General features: G+C 39.3%; 1 long non-coding RNA gene across 3 annotated transcripts in view; it reads right to left on the bottom strand.

Moving 5' to 3' along the window:
- Nucleotides 1-8,408: 8,408 nt before the first annotated feature.
- The window catches only part of LOC148754840 (uncharacterized), a 37,665-nt gene continuing 27,183 nt past the window's right edge, over nt 8,409-18,890 (bottom strand). Inside the window, exons 4-6 of one of the 3 annotated variants that reach the window (XR_016019658.1) lie at nt 17,133-17,262; nt 10,707-10,806; nt 8,410-10,508 (exon numbers count right to left, since the gene is read on the bottom strand). This is a non-coding gene — a long non-coding RNA (uncharacterized LOC148754840). Of the gene's footprint in view, nt 10,807-17,132; nt 17,263-18,890 lie in introns of all 3 variants that reach the window. The other 2 variants (XR_016019659.1, XR_016019657.1) reach the window with 2 other exon arrangements.

The following is an 18,890-nucleotide window of genomic DNA, read 5'->3' as shown; positions in this document are numbered from 1 at the left end:
TTAATGGGCTATTGGAATTAGCACCAGTTCAGAGTCACTATTCATTAATCTCTGAAAAGTCTGATTGTTTTCTTAACCCTAATTCAGAGTCACCATGGTAAAAAATCATAATTCCCTTTGGGAAAGATTGAATAAAATATAATTAATATAAATTGCTGACAGGGTACCTGGTCCTTTCTAAAGGGGACTCCACCTTCCCCTTACACAAGAAGTTCTGAGTCTATAAACTGGATCAAGTCTGGAAATTGACTTGAGGGGCCAAGACTCTATTTTTATGATTCAAATTAGACTTTATTCACTTGACCTGAAACTCTTTCATTTATACAAATCAAATAAGGGTTTAATAGGATTAGCATCTGCTTCACTCCTAGGAGCACCACATCAACTAACCTGCACCATAGGTCTTTGCGAGTCAGACTACTGTGATTGCCACTTTGGCTCTGCTGCCCCTAACAGGAGCCATACCCATCTTGCCTTTGGCAGTTGATGATGCCACTTAGCCCCTGCTGTCCCAGGATCTAAACAGCCTCATTGCATTATATTTCCCATTGCACTCAGTGGCAGTAGTCTCCATTATAATTCCAGGCTTACAGAAATGAAACATCACAGAGCTTTTCTAAAATCCTGGGGATCCCGTCACAAATTTATTCCTCACAGTCCTGGTGAAAGATGTGTCCTCTGGACCCTCCCATGGGCGTGAGCAGATCTTACATGATAAATGCACTATAACATTCCATTCTCCCTGACCCTTTGAATCCCTTCCTCTACAGTATACCAAGGCAGGTCTAGCATTTCAAGTTCATTTACCATGGGCCCCCCTTTGCTCCGTGTTTTAATAGCCAGCCAAACTGTTAGAGCCCTTTCTAACTCCCTGAGCTGCAACATTAAATCCAGGATCTCTGCTTAGGGGGTCAATATCAGTAAATTCAGCCTGATACAACTTAATGTTCTTTCCACCATTATTCCATGCCCTTGATTGCCATTCCTACACATATTCCTCCAATTTAAGTTCTCTATAAATTGGAAAAATCAAGTACAGTCGACCCTTGAACAATGCAGGTTTGAACTGTGTGGGTCCATATAAGTGTACTTGCACAGTTCAAATCAGTGTTGTTCAAGGGTCAATTGTGTTTTTGATCCATGGTCAGGAACTCACATATATGAAGGGCTGATTTAAGTTATATGTGGAGCTTTGCCTGTGTGGGTGGTCACCCCTAACCCCCACATCATTCAAGGGTCAACTATAGTTCTTTTGGACTGTAGCACACTTCTGCATGAGTCACACGGTCTGCCTCACTTTTCAGTATCTGCTGGGACGTGAGTCTAATTTTACGTCTAGAAGCTAGATGCAAAGAGGGATGCTGGAGTGAGTCCTGATGAGAACCAGCGGTACCTCGCAAGGCACTGTCTCAGGGAAAACCATTATAGTTTCCTCAGGCAAAGAAGGGTCGATTTCCTCAGACAGGGGTGCAACAGCTGCTTCTACCGACAAAGAGGATTCTTCAGAATTTGGGGACTCAATGTCAGAGTCTTTCCACATGTCCCTATTTCAACTTCCTGGATATCATTCCTTCCCCATCAATTCCTTCACTTTAACCACAGATATGCAGTGAAGTTGGGCATTCAATTTGTATTGAATTCCATCATTCAGAGGATGACTTTCTGGTTTGGGTTTTTCAGGAATCTCAGCTATGTGACTACAGTAGATAAAAGTCTCTTTCAGGGCAAATATAAAAGCTTTCAAGCCATTTATACAGCTCTTACAGTGGGAATTAGAATCCTTGAAGCCATTCTTTTCTTTTCCCACTTTGTTCAGTGATATTGAAGCAACCAGCCAATCTCATTATACTTGTTAGTTTGACAAAAATGTTCAAAGGTATCATATATACATGAATTTTGAATAAGAGCCTTGCTTCTTATAAGTATTTGATCGTGGACATCCGTTGGTATTATCTTCCTTATCTCTATCGCCACGCCACACCATGGGCTAACAGTATTCTCTTAACCACCAGAAATAGAGTCAGCAATGCCTTGATATTTAATCAAATTACAAAAGAAATTCCCAGAACACCTGAATAAATTTAGAAACTTATTCTTAAGATTATGTCCCTCTAGAGCTACTCTTTGTACCAAAATCTGCAGTAGTCAGGATTTCCCAGAGAAACAAAACAAACAGAATGTGTGTAATTGTAGTGCCAAAATAAAATGTAAATAACATCTCTGGTGGATTTGAAGTCCACAGAACATACAAATTTTCACTGTTAAACATAATTGACTGAAAACCAGAAGAACTGTGGATTGAAACTAGAAATATTATTAAGGAAAAATGTGAAATGATAATACCAGCAGTAAAAAGGAAAGAAAAATCAAAATGGATGAGAGAAGAAACACTGAAAATTGTTAGAGACAGGCAAGAGACAAAAGTTAAAGGGGCAAAAGCAGAGTTAGGATTCTAGATGCAGTTTTTCAACAACTAACACATAGAGATAAAGAGAATTATTACAATAGTCAATGAAGGAGAGAGAAGAGAATAACAAAAATGTAAAAACAGAAGATCGCTATGAGGTGGTTCAAGTAATAACAGGGAAATTCACACCTAGAGTAGGAGCTCTGAATGACCAAAACAAAAGCAGTTTATCTTACCAGGAGAAAACAAAGGGAAATTGGAAATAGGATACTGGAAACCTATGCAGAAAAGACAAATGATGATAGACATCTTTGAAAAAGATTTCTATACGGAAGAACATATAATCTTAAAGAATTAAGTGAAAACCGCCCTGAAAATATTAGGAAGAAATAAATCACTAGGGGTAGATGGTATACTGATAGAATTATTTCAAGCCACAGAGACTGAATCTGTCCAAATCCTAACAAGACTATGTCAGCAAATATGGAAAACAAAACAATGGCCTACAGACTGCAAACATTTCATATACACCACAATTTTCAAGTAAGAAAATGTCAAAGAGTGCAGTAACTATAAGACTATCGCTCTAATTTCTCACACAAGTAAAGTGATGGTCAAGGTGATACAACAAAGACTCCTACCTTATGTGGAACAAGAAATGCCAGATGTTCAAGCTGGATTCAGAAAATGAAGAGACACTCAACATCAAATTGTAAACATTTGTTGTATACTGAAGTGCTTCAAAAATTCAGAAGGTTGGTCTATGTCTTACAGACGATAGTAAAGCCTTTGGCTGCATGGATCCTGAAAAGCTATGGGTTGCTCTTCAAGAAATAGATGGATGTGCCTCAGCACTTGGTACGTCACCTGTATTGTGTACAGGAGGCCACTGTCAGGTAGAATATGGAGAGAGTTAATAGTTCCCTATATCATTACAGGTGTCAGACAAGGGTGTATTTATCTCCCTATTTGTTTAATTGGTACACAAAACATATCATACTAAAAACTGGGCTAGAGTTAGAGGAAAGAGGAGTGAAAATTGTTGGAAGAAATAATAACTTAAGATACACTGATGACAGCCTCTTACTGACAGAAAGTAGCAGTGATTTAAAATGACTTCTGATGAAAATAAAAGAAGTGCCAAAGAAGGACTACGTTTGAACATCAAGAAGACAAAAATTGTGACTACAGTAGAAACACAGCTTTAACAGAGACAATGAAGACATTGAAATTGTTAAAGATTTTGCTTACTTTGGTCATCAATTCAAAGGGGGACTGGAGACAATAAATCAAGAGAAGGCTGAGAACGAGAAGAGCAGCAATGGAAGAAGAACTAGGAAAGATGACCAAGAACAAAGATGTCATTAGAAATCAAGACTAAGAGCATCCACACCCTCATATTCCCAATTACTATGTACAGATGCTACAGTCGGACAGTGAATGCTGATAGGAAACAAATTGATTCATTTACGATATGGTATTGGAGGAGGGCACCATGGATACTCTGGACCACCAAAAAGACAAAAAGTGGGTCCTAGAACAAACTAAGCCTAAAATATCACTGGAGGCAAATATAACAAAACTGAAGCTGTCCTACGTTGGGCATATCATGAGAAAGCAGGGTTCTTTGGAAAAGACAATAATGCTGGGAAAAATAGAAGGCAGCAGGAAGAGAGGAAGACCAAACACAAAATGGATTGACTCCATAAAATAAGTCATAGGCATGAGTCTACAGGAGCTGAGTAAGGTTGTTGAGAATAGGACATGGAGGACATTAGTCATTTATATGGTCTCCAGGAGTCAGAGCAACTCCACAGTATATAATACATACACATAACATACATATATCTATATAGATCTATACAGAGGGTGCCAAAAAATGTATACACATTTTAAGAAAGGAAAACTGTATTAAAATTGTAATACTCAATATATACCAATAAAAAAGATGAATACAAGTCACGTTTGACTTCTGCAATTACAAGAGGTGTTCAACGTGGTTACCATCAGCGTAATTTTAATACAGTTTTTTTTTTTCCTTTCTTAAAATGTGTATACTTTTTTGGCACCCTCTGTATTAATATGGATAGATTAGATAGAGATAGAGATAAGGGAGAGAGAGAGAAAGAGAGAGGTGGAGGAGTAAAGAATTGACTCACATGATTCTAGAGATTGACACATCCAAAATCTTCAGGATAAACTGGCGAGCTGGAGATTCAGGGAAGCATTGCAGTTTGAGTTCAGAGGCAGACTGCTGTCAGAATTCCCTTTTGTTCAGGGGAGATCAGTTTTTTTGTTTGTTTGTTTGTTTGTTTTAAGACCTTCAACTGATTGGATGAGATTTACCCACATTATAAAGGGCAATTTGTTTCACTCAAAGGACACTGGATTAAATGTTAATTCTTCCAAAAAATACCTTCATAGAAATGTCTAGAATATTGTTTGACCGAATACCTGTGTATCATGACCCAGTTGACACAAAATTAATCATCACAGGCATCAAAATAAATGGCTGAGTAATTTTAAGCAAACGGATTTTCTTATCATAACATGGAAATAATAATGCTTATGCAAGTGTTGTTTTGAGATTTAAATAAGATCATATATGTAAAGTAGTGTCAGGGTTATAGTTTGTATTTAATAAATTGGCAATTAGCCATAATTAAGTGATCTTTTTTCAAATATGTATTTCAAGTTAATTTTATTCAAACAGTAAATGAAATTACATCTCCTGTTTTTGTTGCTTAATATTATGTCACAAGATTTTTTTGGATATTGTTATATAGAATTAATAACTAGTTTTATGGATAGATAATATTCCATCTAGTGGATTTACCATAATTTGCCTATCTTATATTTAGCTATGTCATGGATTTTGAATGAGAATCTTCACTGGTTGTTATTTTTATTATTATTCTTTGTACAACCTTTACATCCTCCCTAAAACACACATTGTGAAGAAATGTTTTGATTGTGAATGCAGAAGTTAATTTTAAATATAAAGCCTGCATTCATCATATGTTTTGGACCTTGATGCAATTTTCTTTCTGATATAATATGCAAGACATTTATTTCCTTGGGAACTGGCATGAATTTATGCATGCATCCTCTACAAGGAAATGGTTAAGTGACCTTTTCCAATAATCTGTGTTTTGAGGATAAAGAAAAGGTTTAAAAGATCCCTTGAGAACATTTCAGAATTTTGTTCAGCACCTCCTAGTCTTTAAATACAACCTCTGAGTGCAGACAAGTGTCTCTGGGCACCTGGCACATGTTAGTAGTCAGAGAAGGGTTAACACATGACTGTGTGATGGATCATACTTATGTATCAGCAGGGTAGCTTGGTAAAGTGAATGGTAACTTAAAAGGCTTTCCTAGTCCATATCTGCCTTTATCTCCTTAAAATGTCCACAAAAGTCATTTAACCTACATCCTAAGGACGTTGCCAGTCATCTTGTCCAGAGGTAAGAGTGTAAATTAGAATCCCTTGGAGAGTGGCTTTAAAATGTGCCTGTGGATTTCCACACCACCACTCTTGATACTCTGCCATTACTCGAGTGTTGGCGGATGGAGAATGCAGGTAAGACAAGTACACTTAAGAGAACATCCCCATGGGATTTTGATTACCATATGCCCAATTCCACTTCCATTCCCAACTGAGACCACAGCTCCTGCTGAATACTGGTACTGTTCAGTGAGAACACTTGGCTGCTGCTCTGTGATTTGAATTAGGAACAAACCAGAAGGCGAACACAGGTCACGTGACTCCCATTCTCATGCTCTCTGCCCCACTCTTTTTAAAGGAATTACCTTCAATTCATCATTTGAAATTGGAAATCTATTGTACCTAGTTTCAGTCATTAAAACATTAATAATGACTAGTTTTTTATATTTCCAAAGATAGACTAAGAGTCTACAAAATTAGAAAGAGGATAGAGGAGAAGGGAAAAAGCTGAAGTGAGGGGAGGGTGTTTCAGAGACTCAGACACACTACAGCCTGGGAAGACAGTGGGCTTGGAAATAGTTTTCTTGGAGATCAGACTCCAATGTCACTCTTTACCAGCTGCAGGAACTTGAATAAATCACTTAATTTTTCTCTTTCTCTGGTTCCTTATTGGGGTTATTATGATAACAACACCTATCTGATAGTGTTGTTGAGAGAGTTAAATGATATAATTTATAGAAAGAATTCAGTTAGCAATAGTGGAAATGATAGTATTAATAATAGAAGTGGTTGTAACACAATCGTTCCTAATCTCTTCCCTTCTTCTTCTTAATTTGATAGTAGGATGAAGGAAGGGTCACATTTGTATCAGAAGCATAAAAAAGTTTACTTTAAAGATGATAGAAGGAACTATCATAAGCTTCATATTTCATCACGAGTATTCTCTATGTCCTTTTTGTTGGAGAAAATGACTCTGCACATATAAGGGGAGGGACAGAGAAATTTCAAAGCTAGTTTATTCTGCTCGACTCTAGGACACTCTGGAGTACAGATATTATCTTGTGTGACCTTGGACAATATATTTTCTTTTCACTTTGTTCCCCAACTCTAAAATGATGTAGTGGGGCATAATCACAGAAAGATGCCTTTTCCTCTATCATTATATGCGTCTTTAAGGTTATGGTATCCCAAGTAAAGGTTCTTGCCAGAACCACAGTTGATCTTATGATTTTCACTCTTATTAGGCCTGTGTCATTGGCAACCAATAAATAGTGTGCAGCAAAACAGTAGGAAGTAGGTAGTGTTACCCTGCAAAATGTCCGGCTACTCTCCACATGAAAGCCAAAACTCCAGACACAAGGTTGGTGGAAAGAAAAGCAGGTTTATTCCAAAATGCCAGCATTAAGGGAAGATAGTGGACTCCTTGTCACAAAGACTGCATTCCCACTGTTAATACTGCCAAAAGGTTTTATAGGCAGGCAAGGAGGGGCAGAACGAAGAGAAAGGAGAAGTTGGTCAGGCAACCCCATGAAAAAGGTGCTTCCTAGAGCCTGGCCTGCCTCAGGGACAGGAGCGGATCCCACACAAACCTCTCCCAAGTCATTGGGCCAGGCATGAAGAAGACATGAAGTAAACAGAGCGATTGAAACTGGTATGCACAGTAAATGTACAGTAAACAGAGTCATTAAGAGGGGAGGGGGGGGGTAGGGGGAGGGAGCAAAGAGAAGAAAAACTTTCAAAAAGTCCCAAGCCAAATCACACTGTGAAATTGAATTACACCAGAGGTTTAAACCTAAAAATAGAAGACATAGGGTCACCATTATAGCAAGGCAAGTTTCTCTCAGAAGGGTGATCACACCCCACCCTTCCCCACAGCTCAGGCAATAAGCTGGGTTATCCTGTGCTCGTCTGCGTTTATGGAGCTGAAAGAGTGTGCACATCAGCCGGCCCACAGGGAAAATTCAGGAGTGTTTGGATTCATGTTGAATTCTCTACCAATTTGCCAATTTCTCTCTTGGTATAAGTGCTATCGGAAAGAAAGAATGAAAGACTAGCTGCTCCTCCTCCTCCACTTGCCCCCTTTCGATTCATCCAGACAAGAGGCCCTCCCTTACCACCTGCTGAAACCCAAAGAAAACTAATCATAGATGTTTGTTTAGATGCCTGCTGTTCAATAAAGCAGCTACTAAGCACATGGATACAGTTCCATTGAAATGGGATAGTGATAGTAAAAGGAAATGGCATGCAACAATTGTGTCCTAGGAATCTTGGCACCTCATGCTGTTTACAGTGTAGCCTCCCAGGAGCCTGGTTGGTTATGATGGGCCTTCTGACGGAACACGTGCTTGGGGCAAATCAGAGAAGTGGGTGTGAAGGTTTGACCTGGGGACCTGGAAAACAACTGCACATGCTGCCTGTGGCAGAGTCTATTAAACTATTCCCAAGAGATGGGAGACTATGTATATATACACACACACACACACACACACACACACACACACACACATACACACACTCACACAAACACAGAGGGTGCCCAAAAAAAGTATACAGATTTTAAGATAGGAAAACTTTATTAAAATTGTAATACTCAAAGTATACTGATAACAAAAGGCGAATACAAGTCACATTTGACTTCTGCAATTACAAGAAGTGCTCAAAGTGGTTCCCATCAGCATCCAGACACTTCCAATTACGGCGAACTACTGCTTGAGAAACGACCATTTTTATGGTACCCCCGGTATTTCCCAAAATTATTTGACCGTGACCCTCTTTGAAATAGGAGCATCTCTCATGACTTGTAGAACACATCTTTTTGTTGTTGTTGTTGTTGTTGTTGTTGTTTGGTGTAGAATATTGCTCTACAGAGCATAAAATGTTGTGTCTCCTAATGTTCTTGTCCTCACTGGAGTTAAATCTGGATTGCATCCACAATAGCACAAAAAGACCTGTTAAAAAAGACCTCCTTCTACAGAGAGAAGGGACTAATAAGACACACATTCTCAATGTCTCAGGAAGTGTTCTGGAAGTGGGGAAGGAACTTATAGTCAGGCACAAACCAGCCAGAAACTTGTTTTACCCTGGTGAACAATAATTGTATTACTGATAATGTATCGCCATCTCCTTTTTCAGTCATCAGCCTGATGAAATTCTAGGTATGGAGAAATAATATTAGATCATACCGAAATGCTCCTTTTGTTTCACAACTGCATTCCCTGCCCCGGGTTGGGGTTTCCCTGGTGATGGGTGAGGATTGACACCTGAAAGAAATTACTGCTCACCTCAAGGCTGGTCAAGTTAATGTTTAGCTTTAAGCTTCACAGTTTTATGTTCTATTGGACAAACCTTCAAAAAGAGAAAGGGAAGGAAAAGTAGCCATCATGGCATGCATCCATTTAGAGTCTTAACTCAGAGCTCTTAACAGAACACCAATATTTACTCCAAGAGTTTGCTTACTGCTACCATTCCTCTTTTTAAAGGCTTCAGGGCCTGCTGGTACATGCCATGGGCATTTTTACCTTGTTCTCCTGAAATGTTTTCTTGCATAGTCTTCAGTATTCTACTACAACATCTGCAACTCTGCAAAGACTTCCTGTTTCCAAGACGCACTGTTAGCATGACATACAATTTTTGACATTTCTTATGCTGCTGTAACACATTAATACACATGTAATGGCTTAAAACAACACAAATGTATTCTCTCGCAATTCTGGAGGTTGGAAATCCAAACATCTGGGTGTCAGTATGGTTGCATTCCGTGTGGAGGCTTTAGGGGAAATCATTTCCTTAGCTTTTCCCATTTCTAGAGGTGGCCACGGCCTCGGCTTGCGGCTCCTTCTCCATCTTCAAAGCCAGGAATATGGCATCATCGACTCTCTCTGACTCGTTTATCTCCACTCTGTCACCACATCTTTTCTCAGTCTCTGACTTTCTGCCTCACTCTTATAAGAAAATTTGTGAGTATATTGGTTCCACCCAGATAAACCAACGTTTTCCTCTCCATCTCAAGATTCTTAACTCAATCCCATCGGCAAAGTCCCTTTTGACATGGAAGATAGTATATTCACATGTTCCAAATATTCGGATGTAGACACCTATGGAATGGCCCGCATTGAGCTTGTCACAGCCACCTTGACTCTCAATCTCATTGGTCTTCCTGAGTGAATTCTTACTACATTAGTAGCTGATTAACACGCTTTTGATTGGGTCCATAAAGCAACACTCAAATGCCATTTAAACTTGTTTCAGCCATGGGACTAGGAGCTCATGGGGCTTCTTTTTAGAATCAGTTTAAAACATATATGGTGACTTGAGAATCAGGACTTAACTGACTATCATTAAAAAAGCAATGGCAAAGCGTCTCACAAACCGTGTCCATTGATCTCAGAACCTGGCTATGCAGCAGTTTGAACCACTTGTTAAGAATCTTCATTGGGATTCTCATGCGGGATTCTCAGAGGTAAGAGCAAAGTTCACAAAATGGAGACAAGTGGTCATGCACATAATAATTTGGATCCTTTTTTTGAGCTGATGGGAGGGAAATTTCACAAACGCCAGAAGAGGGTAGACATACTGCACACAGACTGAGGGACAAAGCAAACACGGAGAAGTCCTGGGAGCAGGGACTGGATTTTGCAGCTTTGCCTCAGGCCATCCCTAAAGGACATTTGATGCAAGAGACCAAAGTGATTTAATGGAGAAGAGGGAGATGACCTGGAAAAAGGCAAGCTTTTTCCATACTCAGAGAAATACTCAGCCACGTTCTGGGTTTGAGACTTGCACTAGAAAACAATAAATAAAAAATACAAGCATAGCAGCCAGCAACATGCTCCCCACCACTTTTTTACCACTCACCTACGGGACAGAGGTCTATTTGAACCTGGTCATCCAGATCCTAATAGGCACTCTCCATGCATTGATTCTGTGGGCTAGTAACTCAGAAACTGGCACGAGGCTACAATGAAAAACACAGAAAACCTGGGTACCAGGACAGTTCTGTCACCAAAACACTGTATGATGCCAGGGAACACAGTTCACCCCTTAAAGGACAAATGATGTAGTGAAAATAACATAGGACTCAATATGGACAGAGTTCATTTTTATTCTAGAAAACACGACCACTTCTGAGCAAATCACTGAGGTCGTTCAGTTTTTCTTCCTTTACCTGTAAAGAACAGGGTTGATATGAGAAATGACAGTATAATGTATGCAAATTGCTGAAAGAAGTAAGTGGTGAACATTAGTTTTCTTCTCAACTGCTTGTGAGGCATAATCTCCTGAATTTGTAGGAATTTCACAGCCATTTCTTCCCTCCTGCCACTTGCTCTAAAGGAATGGTGTGTTATCAATGGTGTGTGCCTATTAATATGATAACACCTATGGAAGGTCTCAGGTTTAACAGAACTAGATGGAGAGAAGCTGAAACTGCAGCTCATTTGCTTCAGTCGTGAGGAATACAGCTTATTCTGCCCACAGCCTCTTAACTGTTGATAGAATTCCATAGCTCCTGCCTCTGACTGCCACTCCATAATCTCTTTTAGGTGAGGCAAGGTTCCATAGGGCACCTTGAAGATGAATGAGTTATGAGGCATAGATGGCAGCTTGGCTCATACTCCCAGCACCTCCCATCCTGGTGTAGGTTGGTTGCACACAGACTGACTTCAGAGTTTTAACATGCCTTATATCTCCTTGCTCTAATGGGAAGTTTACATAGTCTGCTCCCTCTCCTGAATTTTATATGCCTTCTGTGTGATTCTCCAGTCACACCTGTTGTGGCTTATGACTTATCCATCCAATGTGCTTTCAAAAATAATTATGCATAACAGCTGAGACTAAACATACAATAAATATATGCGAGGTGTTTAGTGGTTCTTTGTATGCACAATTAAACTGTCTTCATTGAGTCACATCATTCAGGGTCATAGTCCTTTCTATGATAGAGACAAAGGGATGATTTAAACAAGAAAAGGGGCCAGCACTCTTCCTGAAGACAGGAAAACCACTGGTTGTACCTGGAGTGAGAGCCAGAACCTGCCTCTGTTCCAGTAACCCTTTCTTGACCCACTAAACCCTTTCTTGACCCAGGAACCCATTAAACAACTTCTCAGTAACAGGAGTGCCAAAGACATCATTTACAAATGATTTCAGTGGATCCACTCCGTCACAGTCTCTATCTGTATAGCCCTTGCAAGTTCGTCCAAAATTCTACCATTTCTCACTACCTATATTGCTACCAACCAATAGGAGCCACCATAATCTCTCCCATGGATTGTTAAGTAACTTTTGACCAGCCCCTCTTGGCCTATTTGACAGAAAAAACGTGAATCAGATTATGTCACTCTTCTACTCCTACCCCTCCAATTTAAAATCTTCTGGAATAGAAGCCCAAGTCCTTCAAACTGCCAACAATACCCCAGTTGGTCTAGAACCTCATCTCAGCCACAAGACCCTCCCTGACCCTTTCTCTTCCTGCCAATCTGCCAGCTCACACGCTCACCTGCTTCTCGACTTCTCCCAGGTACCAGCTGCTCTTCCAGGCCCTTCCTGTCAATTATATTTGGAATTAACCTCTCACTCACAGCATTCCTTTTCCAATATTTTCCTTTTTAATTTTTTCAGAGTAATTAGCATGATTTAACATATTTTACATATATATGTGTGTGTGTGTGTGTATGTATATATATATATATATATATATATATATATATATATTATGTATGTATGTATATATGTATATACTTTATAATTTTTCAGTTTTCCTGTTCAAAGAAAAGTCCATAAGGATAGAGGTGTTGGCTAATTTTGCCCAAGCATGGTCCTGGGACAGAATAGACACAACATATTTGTTGAAGGTATGGGTTTATAGGAGTTTCTTTCAAATTACAAAATATTCTGTGCAAACAGAACTTCTAAGAGACATCGTCAATGGGAGCTGAATGTATAAACAGTAAGAAGTTCTGGTAAATGTGTGGTTTTGTGGTTAAAGTGTGATCATCATAATATTAGCTGACAGCATATGGCAATGATCATATGTCAGGCTTTGTTCTGAGAAATGTACATAATTTATACAATTTATCTGTACAAATTCCAGTGATAGAGTTACTACCATTTCCTCCATTATACACATGTAGAAACTGAAGCACAGAGAGGTTAGGGCACTTACCCAATGTCACAAAGCTAATAAAATAGGAGAACTGCATTTTGCCTGCTCGTCACCACCCTCACTGGTCCTGTAAGTCCCAGGCCTCACGGGTGATGCCTGATAAACTCACCCAACCACTGGAGTTCCCAGGAACTCAGTCTGACAAAGATAAATCTGCAGCCTCAAGGTACAGACTGTAAGTGAGACCTACAAGTGAATGTATGATCTGGCCAGATCAGTCTTTTCACACTTGTGTATCTATGCATGTGTAGGTATTTTGTGTGTGTGTGTGTCTCTCTCTCTCTCTCTCTCTCTCTCTCTCTCTCTCTCTCTCTCTATATATATATATATATATATATATATATATATATATATATATATATTACATATACATATTACATATGTATATATAACAGGGGAGTGCCAAAAAGTGTATACACATAACTTGTATTCATCTTTTGTTATCAGTATATATTGAGTATTACAATTTTAATACAGTTTTTTCCTTTCTTAAATTGTGTATACATTTTTTTGGCACCCTCTGTATGTATATTGGAATGGCCATATCATCCTCCTCTGCCTGGCAAACTGCTGGTCATTTGTCATGTGTCTCATTATTACAAGGCTTTGCTATGAAGCACCACAGAGTTAATGTGTCCCTCGATAAATAGTGCACATTTATTAATGCAGTTTTTACATCAATGTACTGTTACTTGTTCATGAATTCTAACTCCCCTAATAGACCACCAGCTCCTTGAGGAAAAAGACAGTGTCTCTGCTGCTTCTGCATCCCAGAACTAAGCATCATGCCAGGAGGCTGAGGAGACTCTCAGCAAACACTCACTGATATGCAGTGAATTGACCTATCAAAGATCAAAAACCTGGAAAAAAGATGGAGTTAGAACCCACTCTACTATATTAGGAGATAGTGATACCCCCATAAAATGATTTTTGTCTCTCAACAGCTTTCACCTTAGATACTCAGCACATCATTAAAATCCATTATCTATTCTCCTCCCTGTAGTGTCTCTATGGCAACTCCAGAAACAAACCGGGGCATTCAGACTTCCCCTCAGCTGGAGTGCTGAACCACAACTTAGCCTCTCGGGTACCAGTACCAGTGAAGACAGTTTCCTCTGCTGGCGACAGAGTGTCCAGCTCTCAGTGGCCTCAGCAATAAGGAGGTTATTATCTAATACAACAAGAAGCACAGAGGAAATATGGTTGTAGGTTTTATTCATGGGTCAGGATGATCAAAGCAGTTTCTAGGCTCTCCCATGGAAACTGCATCAGGTTAAAAGGGAGGAGGAAGATGTCCTTCAATTCATCTGCTTTTCTTAAGGACATGAAAATAAAATAAAAACAAATCTAGACCAAGGTAAAGGGAGACTCTATTTGAAAGGATATAGCACTGAGGGGAGTGGGGCCATTGTCACAAGGGAAACACACCAGGAGACCTGCACACACTGTAAAGGTCGGGCAGAAAAGGGTTTGTTTTGTGTTTTTTTTTAAGGTTTAAACATTGTTATTTAAAAGTTGAGTTATAGTTGACACCAAGTTACATTTTATGGATGTTTAAGCATGCATTTATTTATTTATTTATTTATTTATTTATTTATTTATTTATTTGTATTTCTTTCTTTCTGTCTGTCTGTCTTTCTTTCTTTCTTTTAAGTTTCAGGTGTACAAAACAATGTAAGGGCTTTTCTTTTATAGGGAGGAATAAACAAGGTGGAAAGAACCAAATAATGGATGTGGGAGGTGGGTGAGCAAGGGGGTGGCATGATAGGATTACAGCTGAGAGAACGTCTTACCTGAGGTTGGCTGTTCTCAGGAGGGGCCTTGGGAGGGCCCTCCAACGTGGGTTGGAACAGGGAAAGCAATACCCACATCCAACCACCACAGGACTTACTAGCAACAGCGAGGTGAGGGCCATTGTGCTGTATGGCCTTGTTCACGGCTCTTCTGTCGCACTTAGCATGGAGCCGCAAAATATACCCAATAATTCTTTAAATCTGTTTATGTACTGATGAAGGTATATTGCTGGAAATTGATTAAATATCTGAGATGAATTCATTTGTGAGATTAATAAAAGGTAACTAATTGGTTAATTTCAATATGTCTGTTGCTGAATTACCAATATTTACATTTTCTTTGCAGTGTCTGGAAGGGTTAGGCAATGATTATTCATGAAAAGGATCTTCTTGCAATTATGTAACTAGACCTGGTACAAATGACTAGATTGTTTTTGTTTTTTTAGTGACCCTAAAAGTGAACTAGAGTTACCATCAACTTTGAAAGAGGGCTATCGGTAATGCAAATTTCTGTTTATAAAAAGTGTTATAACTTTCCAATGTGCAGAAAATAATGCACAAAGTATGAAGGCTTCCTTTTGGTTACCTCCAGGCTACCTTTCTGGCAGAATATGTCACTTCCTGTACCTGTTCCTCCTGTATGTGGACCAAAGGGAACTAAGTGTCATTTCCCATGCATTTGTGTATTTAAAAAGCATTATTTGAAGATCTACTATGTGTCAGGTAACAAACGATCACCTCTGCCCTCATAGAACTGACATTCTAGTGATGGAAAACAAGCAATAAATTTCATACACAAGTGAAATATGTGGTGCTTTAGAAGGTTGTATGTGTTAGACCAAGAGAAAAGTTAAGAGCAGGATTAGGGATATCAGGACTGGCAAGAAGCAAATGATAGAATTAAATAGTGTCAACTCATTGAGAAGATGCACCTGAAGCAACAGCTTCAGAGGTAAAGGGGTCACCAAGAGGTTCTGAGGGAAGAAAGTTCCAGGTTGAAGAAAGATCTAAGTTTCATGTGTGCCTGACATGTGTGAGATACAGAAAGGCCATTGTGGGTGAGGAGAGGGAGGCAAACAGAGAGGATGGGAAAACACTCAAAAGAGGTAGCACCAGCCAGGCCAAGAGGCGGCAGTGGACTCGGCTTCTACTCCGAGTGAACAGAAAGCCGGAGGAAGAGAAGGTACATGGGACACAAGAGATAAGCTTCATTGTATAGATGCCATTTGGCTGCCCTGTTGAGAACAGACTCTAGAAGGGGCAAGAGCAGAGGTGGGGGTGTAGAAGGCTACTGCAGTAAACCATAAGTCAGTGGTGACAGGGATCGTGCAATAGAGGTGGTTTGGAATGGTCAATATCTGAAGGTATTTTGAGGGTAAAGCCCAATGGACTTTCTGTTGGATTGGACACGGCTGCAAGAAAAAGAAAAAGTCAAGGGTGCCTCCAAGGTTTTCTGCCTGAGAATTAAAACATGCAGCACTAAAATAAGAAAGGCTGCAGGATGAGCAGTTCTGAACACGTGCAGAATTTTAAATCCCTAAGACATCCACGTAAGGGAGTCCCTTTCTCCCCAGTGCTAATATTCTTCTTTCCCTCTAGAATTTCCTGTTTTCCACCTTTTCCCCTCAGTCATTTATTCATCAGGGCGAGCTCAAAAATTATTTCTTCTGGAAGCCATCCTTGATACCCACCACTTGTATAGAAAAACAAACAAATAAAAAACTGTTTCTTTATTTAAACCAGAATAATTCTCATTCTTTCATTTATTTATTTATTTATTTATTTATTTATCTATCTATCTATTTATTTATTCATTCATTCATTCATTTATTTATTTAATCAAATTCACATCTGTTCAGTAATGATTGAGTATCACTGAGGCACACGCTGTTTTTAGAAGCTGCAGATACAGTGGGGAAGATGACCAGCAAAATCAGGGCTTTCATGGAACTTTCATTCTAGTTGGAGGAAAGAAAAGAAAATCAAGAAATAATGGGAAAAGGATTTCAAATAGAGACAAGCGCTGTAGAATAAAGAGATCATGATATTGCAAAACAGTGTGCCTGGGAATGAAGCAGCACGTTGGTAACAGTCAGAGAAAGTGAGAAAGTGAAAGTGGAGCTGAGACAGGAAAGTTGAGAAGGTGGCAGACATATAAAGATGGGAAAATCAAGGTGTGAATAGCTGGCCAGTCAGTGAGAGCAGATGCAGAATCTGTGATGTGGGGATGGGTTTGCCGTGTGTGCAGACAGATGTGGGATGATAGGGCTGACGTGAATCCATGTGGCCAAGAAATACAGAGAACTGATTTGGAACGAGACTCACAGTGTCTGTGAAGCATCCGAGTGTGCATGTTGTTCCTGATGGGGGAGGAAACCCATCTCTTCTTCCAGTCGTGAGTCTTCCTGAGGAGAGAGCTCATGCAGGATGTTGTATACACAGGAGTACTTTATTTCTAGTAATTGACAAAGAGATGTTATCATTAATATTAGCAGCAGCCACTCATTATGTCTTCTGGGTCAGCACCTTTCATATACTCCAGTAATCCCATCCCCAAATCTTCACAAAACCCTAAAAGTTGCTATCATTTCATCTCACGGACACATGAAATGAGATTCAGATGGCGAGGACAGACTACAGCTTGGCTCAGCCCCGTGCTGGGGTGACACAGCTAATAACAATGCTGTCATTCCTGAGCCCAGGTCTGCTCCTGGCCGACCAGCATGGCTCCTCTGCACCAGGTCTCGTGTGCAGTTCTTGGTGCAATTAGGCGTAGAATGAATACTCACACTGAACAAGATAATGTTATTTTCTAAAAAGAATAATAAATATGTGGAATAGTTATTGAACAAAGACAATTGACGGAGGCATGTGAAATTAAAATGTTGCCACAGGTCAAAGTTAATTTAGGAAACACTGGTGGAACAGAGATTTTTACATAGAGAATATTGAGAAAATAAAAACTGCATGCGCTCAATAAATAAAAAAGGGCACAATATCTATCCAGAGGTCTGTTGCCTTCGCTGGAATTCATTAACTTTTACTTTGGCTTCAACTCTTTGAAAAAGTTCTGCCTAGAGGAATTCCTTAATTTGGACTTAATGTAGCCTGTGGAGGCAAAGGAACGTTTGGAGGGGCTCAGAGGCTAAGCAGATGCTGGCAAGAGTCCAGGACCACCCAGGGACATCCAGAATCAATGAGCTGCAGGGGCAGAGCAGGGGAAAGGGCTTTTTGATGTTGGACAGTGTGATAATGACTACCTGTGGGCCAGAATCAATCTTCCTTTGAAGCCAGATGACCTCAAAGAACAAAGCACCCCAGAGTTTAAGAAGTGTCTGGCCTGTCTGTGTCTCCTTTGACAATTGACAAGTCTCACCACTAAGAGCATCAACTGCAGACTCAGGATTCAGAATTTTCAGGTCTTTAAGGGTTGTTTTCATCTTTCTTCACTTCTAATTGAAAAGTTTCAATAGTTTTTTTCATAAAAAAACGCATGATCTTAACATTAATCAGAAAAGGGGAGAATATTCCCTATACCCCCACTATACAAGCACATTATTTTAGCAGCACATTACATTTCCTTTACTATTTCATTATATATGTATATTCAATTGACCTATATACAAGTTCTTGTTGCTTCTCTTTATTGTTTTAATTTGTAGAAATTCTCATTACCTATATTGTAACAAGAATACACACACACACACACACACACACACACACGGTGCCAAAAAAGTATACACATTTTAAGAAAAATAACCTGCATTAATCTTTTAATACTCAATATATACAATAACAAAAGATGAATACAAGTCATATTTGACTTCTGCAATTACAAGAAGTGCTCAAAGTGATTACATTCAGCATAATTTTAATCCAGTTTTTTCCTTTCTTAAAATGTGTATACATTTCTTTTTTGTCTCTCTCTCTCTCTCTCTCTCTCTCTCTCTCTCTCTCTCTCTCTCTCTTCATATATATATATATATGAAGTTCTAACAATTAAGTTCGCAAACTTGTTGCAATGATGTTACTAACCTTTTGTTTTTTGATATCGGTATTATTCATTATGAATTCATACCAACT

The sequence above is a fragment of the Rhinolophus sinicus genome, chromosome 17, assembly GCF_057876585.1.
Source record: "Rhinolophus sinicus isolate RSI-liver-muscle chromosome 17, RSI-T2T, whole genome shotgun sequence".
NCBI lineage: Eukaryota > Metazoa > Chordata > Mammalia > Chiroptera > Rhinolophidae > Rhinolophus > Rhinolophus sinicus.
Note: the sequence above shows the minus strand (reverse complement) of the source record. Positions and strands in the feature narration are given on the sequence as shown.